Here is a 14,746-nt window from a genome sequence, read left to right as displayed (position 1 = left end):
AATCAGCTAATTTATTTGATACCTGAGCTCTTTAACGTAACAGGTATTGTTAGGATCAGTTAGTAAGGGTACACAGTGCCACGCATTCTTCGCCGGTCTGTTGTAGTTTGGTGGTCCGATCTGTTGTTATTTGGAAAATTTTTCTCGGTTTGGAGCCCCTATCCATTACCGATCTTGTTATCTCGTTATTTTTCTCCACCCTGCATGTGGCTGTAAACAGTCGGACATAAAGTGAGAACAGTTTTGTTGCAAGAAAAGGCGCAATTTGCTTTGTAGCTGGACAATACGAAACCTGCCATTTCTGGCGAGTAGAATTTCCGGTTTGATTACGGTAGAGCTATCTCATCTAAAAAAGGAAGCAGGAAAGAAGCGTACAGTTTAGCGTCGTTAAAGACGAAGTTAGGACGGAGGAAGAAAATCGATAGTTCTGTTTTGAAGAAACCATTCTGGCATTAGCTTTAAGAGATTTAGGGAAATAATTCAAAACTTAAATTCAGATTGATTATCTTATACACAGCTGTAGTTTTCAGCAACTGTTGTGTATTATTTTCTCAGGATAAATTCCAGTCATCAGCTGCAAATACATTTTCGACGAATTAATTTGTCATCTTCATAAGTTTGGTGTAGCAATACGTCAATATCTTCTTCAGAGAAGGGTAACGCCATGGTACGTTCAGAAATTTACAACTTATATATGATTATTTTAAGCACTGTTTGATAGTTTACAATAATTGAATCACATCTATCTATCACATATTCAGCACATTAAGCAATTGTCAGGATGTGTGTGCAAATCCGTTAAGCTGGAAAAAACGAAGAACATTTTATCTACTGTTATTTATGTTGCAGTTGTTTATGTTCTGTATTTTTAATATTGTTTCTACTTTATTATCACCAGTTTGGACTGTTCTGTGGCAAAATAAACGCAACCTTGCAAAATTTCCGTTTGTTGTTTTAATTTTGGACACCAGTGTATTTCATAACTCTGTCGTGAATCAATTCACAATCTTCGTAATTTTTATATGAGTAAAGTTAAGTTGGCCTTAGTTATTGAAAAAGTTTCAGCTCGAATGCATTTAAACTTGCCGGCTAGAATTTTTAGAACGAAACCGACAGTAGAACATGACCTCTGAAATACATCTGTAAGAGACCTTGTATTGTTTGTTATTTGGATTGAAGCGGTGGAACTTGTTACAGCTGTATTGTTTAATGTATGTAATCAAGTGCTGTAATCAAAACTTTCTATCATCAATATAAATGATACTTAATCTATTTCAAATAAGAACGTTTTTGTTCTAAACTTATATTCTAATAAATTTCTTGAAAACTGTTAGAGGTAACTTCATGTGGTGACATATTTAATGTTTTTTTATCAAACTGAAGCTTCATACGAATTTTGATCTTTCTGATTCTAATATTTAGCGCCTTCAGTTCTGCGTATCAGAAATCCGACAGTTTGCTGGTACGTTTTAGGAGGTATTTGTCATTATGTGTGTGCGTGCTGGTCATGTAATTCGCGTAAATAACGGACCACTGATTCGTATACGCGGTGATAGTGCCCGCTAGCGACCCAGATGGGTTCCAAGGATTTACATCAGGCGAATTTAGTCGCGCAGACATCAACGTGAGTACACCAATGCTCCTCAAACCACTGTTGCACGCTTCTGCCGTCGAGACAAGGAAACCATGCTGAAAGATGATATCGCCGACGGGGAAGATATAAGCCATGAAAGGATGCAGGAGGATCACGGATGCCAGTGTGGCTTCGATCACTTCCACATGTCCCATGCAGGTGCATAATTCTGCTTCCATCAGCCGTTCACATAGGTGACGGCGTTCGTGGAGACGACCATCGACCTAGTTTAGTAAAAATGTGTCACCCGAAAATCTGATACGTTTCCACCGATCGATGGTCGAATCCCGAGGTTCCCGTGCAAGCTGCAATCGTAACTGACGATGTCTTTCCGTCAACATCTGAACACGTGGGAATGGTCTGCTACAGAGCTCCATGTTCAACAATGAGCCATGAACAGTGTGCTCCGAAATACCTGTGCGTGCACCAGCATTGCCCTCTTTCGTCAGAGATGCAACAGGTTACCATCTACCCTACTCTACAGAGCAGACAAGCCTCAGAACCCCAAGTTCTGTGAGGGGCCGTGGACGTCCAACTATTTAGCGCCTAGTGGTAGTTTCACTCTCCTACCTCTTTCTGTAGATGCTCACGACAGTAGCACGTGAACATTCGATCAGCTTGGCCGTTTCGAGACACTTGTTCATAGGCTCTGCGTGATAATAACCTGCCATTTTCCAAAATCGTGTGGCTCAATGGACTTCCCCACTGCAGCCCATATCTTCGCTAGGATAATCCCGCTTCCATGTTTGCTCTGCTTACATACTTTTGTTACGGCGTGACGTTCCAGTAACGCCGCTAGGTGGCATCCGAGATCGCTGTGGGCAGTGGTAATAATGTTTTGGTTTATTAGTGTCGGTGTTGTATGCTTCACGCATAGATCTTTTCACAGGCACGCAAATCTCTAATAACCTTTGCCTGTCGTCGTTTGCGGGTGCTGTTTTGAACCGAGAGTACAACAACCATTGTTTCCTTACCGTTTTCCGAAGCTCGTTGCCAAAGCTCGGTGGGTTTTTCCCGTCCTTAACCCTTTCGTGGGCAAAATTATTGAGCAGTTTTTTTTAATGAATGGAGAGCAGATAGTAATTAACACATAGGTATATTTATCATACAAAATATCAAATTTGTCCAACTGAGAAAGTGAGGTCACACAGCAAGGTTCAAATGGTTCAAATGGCTCTGAGCGCTATGGGACTTAACATCGGTGGTCATAAATCCCCTAGAACTTAGAACTACTTAAACCTAACTAACCTAAGGACATCACACACATCCATGCCCGAGGCAGGATTCGAACCTGCGACCGTAGTAGTCGCGCGGTTCCGGACTGAGCGCCTAGAACCGCGAGACCACCGCGGCCGGCACACAGCAAGGTGGGAAGTATTCTTCCCACTGCCCTTCCTTGGAGTTAAACGACAAAAACAACTTTTTCAATATATGTCATATTTATTTGATAAATTTACTTCTCCTGTTACAATGATTCTTCACAATTACTTGCCATGAAATTTTCTGAAACATGGGTCTATGCAAAGTGGTATTTGACAATACGTACAAACACAGCGAGTGCTCTTTTCCGCAGCTTTGGTACTACAATGACGGAACGTCCAATAGGTTTCTCCTAAAATGGGTTGATGCTCCCCTACAGCCACATGACGAAAATCTTCAGGTACTTTACCCCTTTTTGTCAGAAAGACATGTTTTTGTCCACGCCTTTTTTGGCATGAGAAGCCAGCGATCAATTGTCTGGCTAGATGGATCCTGTATGTGAGCTGATCGTGCTGTCCACTTTCTCTTTCACTTATTTTCCACAAGATAAAACTGTTCACTGCAGCAACTTCCACCAGGAAATAAAATATTCTGTGCCACCATTTTACAGAACGTCAGCCAATAGCATACCTTTCTCGTAACTGATCAAACTTATCGACACTACTCATTATTTTATTGCATTCTGCCACAATTTTAGGACAAGAAATCTCTGTACTAGTGCCATCCTTGTTTTTCCTTTTCACTGTGGCTGTTTCTCATGGGTCATGAATTGAGGACAGGAAAGTGACTGGACGGTTATCCATCCATTTTACTGCAGAAATGGCTCCTTTTGTTTCAAACTGGAACTATTTTCGTTCCAATTTTACGTTTTCCTTCATAAATTTGGGTAAATCAAAAGTATTTACCTTACACTATAGCTTTGAGGAAAAAATCACAAAATGTCACGCAAACAGCACTGAAATGCTCCTCTACAGAGAAACATTCAGCTATACAATGCCCCTCCGCGAAGGTACAGCAAAAACGGTGGGAACTTCCGACTGGAAGTAGTACCCTATACAGTTCACTAGGTGGTAGCACCGTACAGAGGTGGGAACTGTGAATCCCACGGGACTAGGAGCGAGTTCACTGTAGTGGGAAGCATGTTTCCCACGGCTCACGAAAGTGTTAAGCCACTTACTAGACACATGTTTCTTCAGACCACGATTTGCGATTTGTTTAAACTTTGCTCGCAATTCGTCTACGTGCATCATACTTGAATTAAATGATGTCAGTTCATTGTCCACGTGGAATGCTAACAACGTTCTATCTGCTTTTTCTAGCACAAACACTTTCCTAGCCTTCTTGACTTGTTTATTGACATCACTAACTGTAGTCACTACGATGACATCATAGTCACCAATCACCGTCTCTATACTGACGTCGTTGGTAAGGCGCGACCTGTTTGTAGCTGCAAGGTCTAAGATATTTCCATTGCATGTAGGCTGCCGAAATAATTGTGTGTAAGAACCCATGGGTCGAACCCCACAAAATGAAACAAAAAAGGAAATATTGATTCACAGCCATAACAATCGGAGAATTCAAAACGACATCACCACACTCAGGGGTTCTTTGCGAGAACGTATAAGAACACTCGAAAGATATACGAATGTGCTGAAATTGAAGTTAAATCATATGCTCGTAAAAACGAACGCTACTACCTTATCTACTGCGTTCCAAGAGTTTTTCACGCTATTCTGCCTTATTACGACTCTCCATAGGAATAGCTTCACAAACGTTTGCTGAAGCAATGTGATGCTGTCTATGAACGAAACTGGTAATCAGTCATGCAGTAAACTGGTATAAGGGCAGAGTTTTGAGACTGAAAACCCGCACGCATTAATTACTAGTGTGATACAAAGGAAGTAAATGTGTCACTCTGCATCACTAGAATGTTATTGTTTCTTGAGCACATAGTGCCTAGATATGTCAGAGTATTGTGTCGATCCACAGTTACACCAGTGAGCCGTATTTCCACATCCCCTCCACATTCTCATATCACACTGGTGTGGTCTCTTCGTGATGGCCGACCGGAGTGGCCGAGTGGTTCTAGGCGCTATAGTCTGGAACCGCGCTATCGCTATGTTCGCAGGTTCGAATCCTGCCTCGGGCATGGATGTGTGTGATGTCCTTAGGTTAGTTACGTTTAAGTAGTTCTAAGTTCTAGCGGACTGATGACCTCAGAAGTTAAGTCCCATAGTGCTCAGAGCCATTTTTTTCTTCGTGATGCGTGTACTTGCAGCTGGGCCGGTTGAAGCTGACTTACAACATCGCCACCATTATGGTCTGACCTAACTCCTGACTTCTTTCTGTGAGTGATTCCTACAGAATCTAATTCATGGCGCAAGATTGAGAACTATCTTTCCAAAAATCACGCAGATGTGTTCATCTACATAAACGTTTTACACGCATTACGATGTGTGGTGGTGGGATCTTCTTTTACAACTGTTGTTTATTCCCCCTTACTCTTTCAGATGCGAATTGCGTGTGCTCAGAAGGACTGTCGGAAATGCTCTGTGATAGCTCAGATATATATATATATATATACACTCCTGGAAATGGAAAAAAGAACACATTGACACCGGTGTGTCAGACCCACCATACTTGCTCCGGACACTGCGAGAGGGCTGTACAAGCAATGATCACACGCACGGCACAGCGGACACACCAGGAACCGCGGTGTTGGCCGTCGAATGGCGCTAGCTGCGCAGCATTTGTGCACCGCCGCCGTCAGTGTCAGCCAGTTTGCCGTGGCATACGGAGCTCCATCGCAGTCGTAAACACTGGTAGCATGCTGCGACAGCGTGGACGTGAACCGTACGTGCAGTTGACGGACTTTGAGCGAGGGCGTATAGTGGGCATGCGGGAGGCCGGGTGGACGTACCGCCGAATTGCTCAACACGTGGGGCGTGAGGTCTCCACAGTACATCGATGTTGTCGCCAGTGGTCGGCGGAAGGTGCACGTGCCCGTCGACCTGGGACCGGACCGCAGCGACGCACGGATGCACGCCAAGACCGTAGGATCCTACGCAGTGCCGTAGGGGACCGCACCGCCACTTCCCAGCAAATTAGGGACACTGTTGCTCCTGGGGTATCGGCGAGGACCATTCGCAACCGTCTCCATGAAGCTGGGCTACGGTCCCGCACGCCGTTAGGCCGTCTTCCGCTCACGCCCCAACATCGTGCAGCCCGCCTCCAGTGGTGTCGCGACAGGCGTGAATGGAGGGACGAATGGAGACGTGTCGTCTTCAGCGATGAGAGTCGCTTCTGCCTTGGTGCCAATGATGGTCGTATGCGTGTTTGGCGCCGTGCAGGTGAGCGCCACAATCAGGACTGCATACGACCGAGGCACACAGGGCCAACACCCGGCATCATGGTGTGGGGAGCGATCTCCTACACTGGCCGTACACCACTGGTGATCGTCGAGGGGACACTGAATAGTGCACGGTACATCCAAACCGTCATCGAACCCATCGTTCTACCATTCCTAGACCGGCAAGGGAACTTGCTGTTCCAACAGGACAATGCACGTCCGCATGTATCCCGTGCCACCCAACGTGCTCTAGAAGGTGTAAGTCAACTACCCTGGCCAGCAAGATCTCCGGATCTGTCCCCCATTGAGCATGTTTGGCACTGGATGAAGCGTCGTCTCACGCGGTCTGCACGTCCAGCACGAACGCTGGTCCAACTGAGGCGCCAGGTGGAAATGGCATGGCAAGCCGTTCCACAGGACTACATCCAGCATCTCTACGATCGTCTCCATGGGAGAATAGCAGCCTGCATTGCTGCGAAAGGTGGATATACACTGTACTAGTGGCGACATTGTGCATGCTCTGTTGCCTGTGTCTATGTGCCTGTGGTTCTGTCAGTGTGATCATGTGATGTATCTGACCCCAGGCATGTGTCAATAAAGTTTCCCTTTCCTGGGACAATGAATTCACGGTGTTCTTATTTCAATTTCCAGGAATGTATATGTTTTAATTTAGCTCCATGGTCCTTAAGTCGCCACAGCCAGAGTCCCTCAGTACTTGTTACAACGCCATCACACGAGTCATTATAAAAGTGTCAAATGCATTTGATCCACGAAAAAGGGTAATCGTAATCACAGAAACTAGGCAGAGTAGTGCTGTCGATATTAAAGCTTCATTAAAACTTGATTATGGAAGTGCTTATTCATTTTACGGGTCTTATGTGCTGTCAGTTGTGTAGCATGATGTCTACTTACTACGTACCATAAATTTTATTTAGATAGGAGCTTTTGAAACATTACCAAGTAAACTGCCGTAGTATGGAAGGGGCAGGTCATCTTCACTGTACTTTAACAATCTTTCCTGTCAATGTCTTTCTTTCTGTACTTTTTGTTCGTGAGTACGTTATTACTTTAGAAGCAAGAAAGAGAACCTACACAACGAATTCTTTAAGTATTTTATAATTCTTATTATTATTCATAGATTCAGGTTCTCTCGTGATACCTATTACTATTCATCAGAGTCATCTGGATCTCCGGTGGTTATCACGTTCATTAACATGGAAATACAATTTCCGTAGATACCCTTACGCTGCGGCAGATTCGGGCCCTACGGTATCGTCAGTTACAGCTATCAGAGCTTCTCGGAGAGATTGCACGACCGGTCGGAAACATTGTCACTATTTTCCGACGTTTCAACTGAAACTTCTCATAAGGGGCTTCTCACTTACCTCTGAGGATTAAAGGCCTACGTCGATTACTACAACTAATATTCATCCCAAGAAAACAGTTCGTTTACTTACCGCAATAAAAACAGAAACTTGTCACATAGTTTTGTAAGGTATGGTTACCTAAGAGCTGTTTGCAGTTTATTTGTTGAAAGGTTGCTGTATATTCCACAGGCTGTCATCATCTCGTTAGCAGCACAGCAGACGTAAGTTCGTTATGCTGCACGTACAAATACTCCCGTGACCCAAAAATTTTTGACTGCTTACTTAATAGTGTGTCAGTACATGAAACGCAGTGCACCAAAGATTGTACGTGGTACGATTTCGACAAGCTCTTGGCAAGTTTTCGGAAGTATATGTTACCTGATGTCGACAGAGGTCATGTAAATTGCGGGCCAGTGGTTTCTGGGCGCGAGAGAGCAGCCAATAGCGTTAGGGGCCATGATCCATTGTGTTCGAATCAGGCGAATTTGGTGGCCTAGACATCAACGAGAGGTCACCACCACAGTCCTCAAACCACTGTGTTGCGACTTTGTCCTTGTGACACAGACATTAACTCTGGGGAGAGATTCCGTCTTCTTTGGGGAAGATATCAACACACCATTCATTCAGGCATGATTAACCCGACCAGACGACAGCCTTCCATTGACCCACGGTTGAATATCGAAGACTCCTTACCGACTACAATCTTCAATGATTTTGTCGTTAGGTGAACATGGGACCAGGTAGGGGTTGTCTGCTGCAGAATCCCATGTTCAGCACTGTGCGCTGAACGATGTGCCTCAAAACACTTGTGCCTACACCAGCATATCAGTCTGCTGCCATGTACATCTACAGTATGCTCCATCGATGGTGTGCCTCTTAACTGCGTGGCTGGCAACATACCAAGGCAGTCTAAAAAACCACCCTATACCACCTCGCATGGTGATCGTACGTCTTCACATTTCTGGTGGTTGTGAACCAATTTATTTCGACTTGCTTATTCCGCTCTTTTGTCTCCGGATCTTAGTGGCACATCCAGCATTTATACATGGCGATTAGGTCAATAAAGAAGTCATCTTGATACGTTTGACACAGCCACTACATTACCGCTGCTGACACGATCGGGCATACCTTTTGAATAGGCGTGAATGAGTTGCCGAACCTAGCGGACTCATTCCTTTGTCATGTTCAAAGTGTGGTTCAAGATGGTTAATACTGATCGGTGACTGATTTTCACTTTCCCAACTCTCGCCAGTCTCAAAGCACCAGGATCTCTACTTCTCATTTCGCCTCTTCACAGGGCGATCGCCCGCCGCTTCATTCTCGTCTGAGAATACTGGAAGTGTCTACACCACCTAACAGATGTGTCACACAATGTTACGCTATTTCCGTATACTTCCAATAACTCATCGTAGGTTCTTGCAGTGATGTTATCTTTAAAATACGGAAAAGGTAATAACACACGATACGCAACCTACACGATTGACTGCGTTACTTTATTTAGGCTCGGTAGCGGCGAGCTACATGACTATCGCAAATGGATTTCGATGTCTACAACGACAGCAAACACACCAGCAATCAAACAAAAAAATTGGTAACATAGCTATATTTTATGAAAGGAAAAGGTAACTGAAGATCTGTTAGATGACTTTTAAGATATAGGCACAAGAGAGACACTTACGACTTACTGCTTGATAATGGATGCAAGAAAAATCGAGACGTGTTCATACGATCTGTCGAACTGTAAGAAGAGTTCGACAATATAAAATGGTGCGATATGTTTGAGGTTTTGTGGACAATAGGAGTAACCTGTAGGGATAGACGGATAATATAAAATATGTACAAGAACCAAGAGGAGCAAATAATAATAGAAGAGCGACAAAAAAGTGCTTGGATTAAAAAGGGAGTAAGACAGGCATTTATATTTCGCCCCTACGGTTCCGTCTGTATACTGATGAGGCAGTGACGGAAATAACAGAAAGATGCAAGGGTGGGATAAAAATTAACGATGAAACAAGTCAAAGATAAGTTCGCCGATAGCATGGCTATCCGTAGTGAAAATTCTGGTGTCGGGTTGTGCGGAAGTTGAATGCCCACCAGAGTAAATAGACCTCGATGCACGATAGAGGGCAGTATTGCCGCAGTGCTGCACTCGCTAAGTGAGTGCGCCACCGACTCACTATGTGAATACGCTGGCCAGTAGTCCTTCTCAGTTTGCATAAATACCGCTGCAACTCGACCGCTCAGCGCCGTACATGGGGTCTGTACCCCTCCACCATCCTCCACACCTACAAATCCCTCATTCACCCTATCCTCTGCTACGCCCACCCTGCTTGGATCTCTGTCCCTCCTACCTTTTACAAATCCCTTCAAATCCTTGAATGCCATGCTCTTCGCCTCACCTATCGTAGCCGCTTCCCTCCCCCACGCGGATCCTGTACGACCTTATCCCGTTCCCTTACCTCCTCCTTTTCCTCGAACAGATACGGATCCTGTACACCTCCCGTAAACTAGATCCCCTGCACCCGTTCGACTTTCACATCCTCTCCCACGCCGGTCCAGTGCCATATTTCCATGTCCCACCTGCTCTCCATCTCTCCACTCTCCTTGCCCTCTCCCAAGGTGGCGTCCGCCAGCTCCCCCTCCCTGACGATACCCTCCTCCCCTCCATCTACCCCTCCTACCAACTTTGATACTCCCCTCCCACTTCCTGTGTTTTTCCTATGGGCACCCTCTCTCCCTTCTCTCTCCCTTCCCTCCCTCCTCCCTTCCTCCACCCTCCTCCCCCGGGCTTCCCCTACCCCCATACATTCATTCCTCCCACCATCTCCTCTGCCACTGGCATCGCTGCTCCCCCCTCTCCCTCCCCCACCACCTTTTTCCCCTCTTGGCAGGTCCCCGGACTCGCACACGTTAAGTGGACATTCGCGCGCCGGAGATCATCTCCATCAGTTTTTCGTGTGTCTGCCATCGTGTTTGTGATTCAGTGTTTCGCCGGCCACTCTCCTTCAAAATGGTCCAAATGGCCCTGAGCACTATGGGACTTAACATCTGTGGTCATCAGTCCCCTAGGACTTAGAACTACTTAAACCTAACTAACCTAAGGACATCACACACATCCATGCCCGAGGCAGGATTCGAACCTGCGACCGTAGCAGTCGCGCAGTTCCGGACTGCGCGCCTAGAACCACGCTCCTTCGTTCACGTGCATCATGTGCATCATGTGCATCATCTAGATCATCAGTATTTGTGCACAGTGCCGACAGTTTTTCTTGTTTTTCGTCGAGTGTGAACGGCTTCATGTGGTTTAATTATTGTATCTACTGTTTTTTAACAGCCATTGTGTTACTTTTCTGTCTTCATTGGTTTTCTATTTTATTGTACTGCTTGTGGCTGAAGAGCGGAGTAAAATTTTCCACTGCCAGCCCACCTTGTATGAGGTGCAAAATATCAATAAAGAAAAAAAAAAAAAAAAAAAAAAAGAGACTGCTCAGCCTGTCACGTACTTTGGTAACGTTCGTTACTATCTGGACCATACTATTGACTACTCGTCGACGGCTTCGCTTTGATATTAGTCTTACTCTTTGGTGTCGCTTTGTATTGCGGCTCGTGCTTGACCTTTTGACAGCGTTGTGTCGCAAGTTCGTTGTACTTCGCTGTTGCATAGGTTGCTGCTGACTTGCTGTTCGTGTGTTGGGTCCGCCGTTCGGTCAGCCCTGTTGCTCGACTACGGCGTGGGTTTGAACCCCATGTAGCTGACGGTCTTTCCGCATTACGTCGTCATCGTGTCTCTCCTGTTTTTTTCTGAAATGCGCACCGTTGTCCGGCTATTGGTGAATAAAGCAAAAGTGAAGAACTACAGGACATATTGAATGGAACCAACAGTGTAATGACTATTAAATATGGACTGAAAGTAAACCGATCAAAGACGAAAATAACCAACAGTAACAGAAACGGGATTAGCAGTGAACATGACATCAAATTTTGGGATCACGCCGTAGAGGATGTGAAGCAATGGAAATAAAATAGCACATGACGACAGAAGCAAGGTGGGCGTGAAAAGCAGACTATCAAATGTGCAGCGGGAATTTTATCCCAAAAGAAGTCTACTATGATCGAATGTAGGCCCTAACATGAGGATGAGATTTTTAAGAATGTAAGTTTGGAACACATCTTTCGACGGAAGTGAATCATGGGCAGTGAAAAACTAGAAAAGGTGAGAACAAGAACGTTTGAGATGTAGTACTGTCGAAGTATGGTGAATATTAGGTAAACTGGTATGTAATGAGGAGGTTCTTTGCAGGAGTGACGAGGAGGAAAACATGTGAAAAACGCTGACATGAAATAGGGCCTGGATGATACAACGTATTAAGACGTCAAGAAGTACTTAATAGTAGAAGCTTAACACAGTAGGGGAAGACATAGCGTCGAGTACATCCTGAAACACGGCAAGCTATTTCGCATGCCTTTATCAGTCAATAAAACTTTGAGGTTCGCCGATGACATTGTAATTCTGTCAGAGACAGCAAAGGTCTTGGAAGAGAAGTTGAACGGAATGGACAGTGTCTTGAAAGGAGGATATAAGATGAACATCAACAAAAGCAAAACGATGATAATGGAATGTAGTCGAATTAAGTCGGGTGATGCTGAGGGAATTAGATTAGGAAATGAGACACTTAAAGTAGTAAAGGAGTTTTGCTATATGTGGAGCAAAATAACTGATGATGGTCGAAGTAGAGAGGATATAAAATGTAGACTGGCAATGCCAAGGAAAGTGTTTCTGAAGAGGAGAGATTTGTTAACATTGAGTATCTATTTAAGTGTCAGGAAGTCGTTTCTGAAAGTATTTGTATGGAGTGTAGCCATGTATGGAAGTGAAACATGGACGATAAATAGTTTGGACAAGACGAGAATAGAAGCTTTCGAAATGTGGTGCTACAGAAGAATGCTGAAAATTAGATGGGTAGATCACATAGCTAATGAGGAGGTATTGAATAGAATTGGGGAGAAGAGGAGTTTGTGGCACAACTTGACAAGAAGAAGGGTTCGGTTGGTAGGACATGTTCTGAGGCATCAAGGGATCACAAGTTTAGCATTGGAGGGCAGCGTGGAGGGTAAAAATCGTAGAGGGAGACCAAGAGATGAATACACTAAGCAGATTCAGAAGGATGTAGGTTGCAGTAGGTACTGGGAGATGAAGGAGCTTGCACAAGATAGAGTAGCTTGGAGAGCTGCATCAAACCAGTCTCAGGACTGAAGACCACAACAACAACAACAACAACAACATTTCACTCAATATGAAGCTAATTAAGAAATGAAACGGTGCGGATTACAAGAGAAACTTTTGTTTAATTACATCGAATTTCAAGGACTGTACATACTGCAACTTTCTAGCCTCATTTTAACTTGGTACTGTAATTTTCTTTCGTTTTAAATCGGTACTGGAATGCCTGTTTTCTGGATGACATTTGTCAGTGTGAGAAAGCACAGCGCTTCGGATTTGGGACAGGACGGACAGACCGCTACGGAAAAAGGTCGGCTCTTTATCTTGAGTAGAGACTGCGACCTCAGGTTCTTGTGTTTGTGGATGCTGTGTCGCCAGGGTGCGGCCAGGCGGCGCAGTGACAGCTGTGTATTTTACAACCTGGGCCTGCCTACCAGCAGAGCTGTGGCCGAGTCGCCACGCAAACAGCTCTGCTATATTTCGAAAAATGCTTTCGTAGACAACTATCGTTCGCTTTCCCAAAGAAATATGGGCAGCCAAAGTGATGGGCCTAGCTTCGCGTATGGCTCTCTAATTTCGGAGGTTCGAAAACGTGCCATTGGTAAATTAGGCAGTGATGCCATGGAGGCAGAGCTGAAATAAATGAATGGAAAGGCAACTTGCGATGTGACTGGACTGGTATCGTGACGTATTGTCATGACGGGATTCTGTGTGCTGAAGAGATCCTCTCCATTGGAATTCCCTGTATTCACTTTTCGCTGTTGGTTGACGTGTATGGCTTGGAAAGACACTACAGATAGTCTTAAGAACACGCCAGAAAGTAAAGAGACAGTGGAAAGAGTTGACGGTGGATGGAGTTTGGAGTGCGCAATAGGGATGCTGAAGATGCGGTCTGGAAAGTGCATCTTAGTGGACGACCAGAGTTAGGAGTTGCAGCAGCAGTACTGCGCCGACGTCCTCTGCAGCAGAGACATCCGCGTGGCAGCAGTGAGTAGCACAACTGTCCGGAAATAACTACGGCGAGTATAAACCGCAGCGCTGGCGTGGTAGGGCATTGTTGGCCCGCAATTGGGGATTTCTGTTCGATCACCTGTTTCAGATTAGCAGTTGCTGCATTGAGTGCATGAGCATCTTGATCAACCAGGTGTCCAGTCACTCTGCTCATTTGGAGTTAAAAAATTTTCGGACAAAATTACTGCGTGATATTTTACGATATGAGAGCTTAGTTATCTTGTTGGGGGAAGTAACTCTGTTAACCAGTCAAAAACCCAGTACTTAAATTATGTAGAATGAGTTTATGAATCATTCAGAAATCTTTAATAATCTGCCCATTTTTATTATAATTTATTGAATGAATTTTTTTCTAACTGAAAGATTGTTTGTGTTTGACACCTTCCATTCATTTTAAAATAAAGTTTTGTATAAGTCTTCAGTTAGAAAACTGGTTTTATGCAGCTCTCCACGCTAGTCTATCCTGTGATAGCATCTTCACCTCTGAATAACTACATCAACGTACATTTTTCTGAATCTGGTTACTGTAATCATTTCTTGATCTTCCTCTACGATTTTTATCCCATACGCTTCCCTTGATGTCGCAGAATGCTTCCTATCAAACGTCTTTTCGTCATGATGAGCCACAAATTTTTTGTCTCGCCAACTCCATTCAGTACTTCCTCATTAGTTACAAGATCAACACATCTAATCTTCAACATTCTTCTGTCGCATCACATTTCGAAAGCTGTTATTCTCTTTTTGTCTGAACTGTTTATCGTACATGTTTCATTTTCATACATGGCTATACTCCAGACAAATATCTTCAGAAAAGATTTCCTAACACTTAAATATACCGGGTGATCAAAATGTCAGTATAAATTTGACGAACTTAATAAACCACTTAATAGTGTAGATAGAGAGGT

The sequence above is a fragment of the Schistocerca piceifrons genome, chromosome 5 (assembly GCF_021461385.2).
Source record: "Schistocerca piceifrons isolate TAMUIC-IGC-003096 chromosome 5, iqSchPice1.1, whole genome shotgun sequence".
NCBI lineage: Eukaryota > Metazoa > Arthropoda > Insecta > Orthoptera > Acrididae > Schistocerca > Schistocerca piceifrons.
This window is presented reverse-complemented; position numbering follows the sequence as displayed.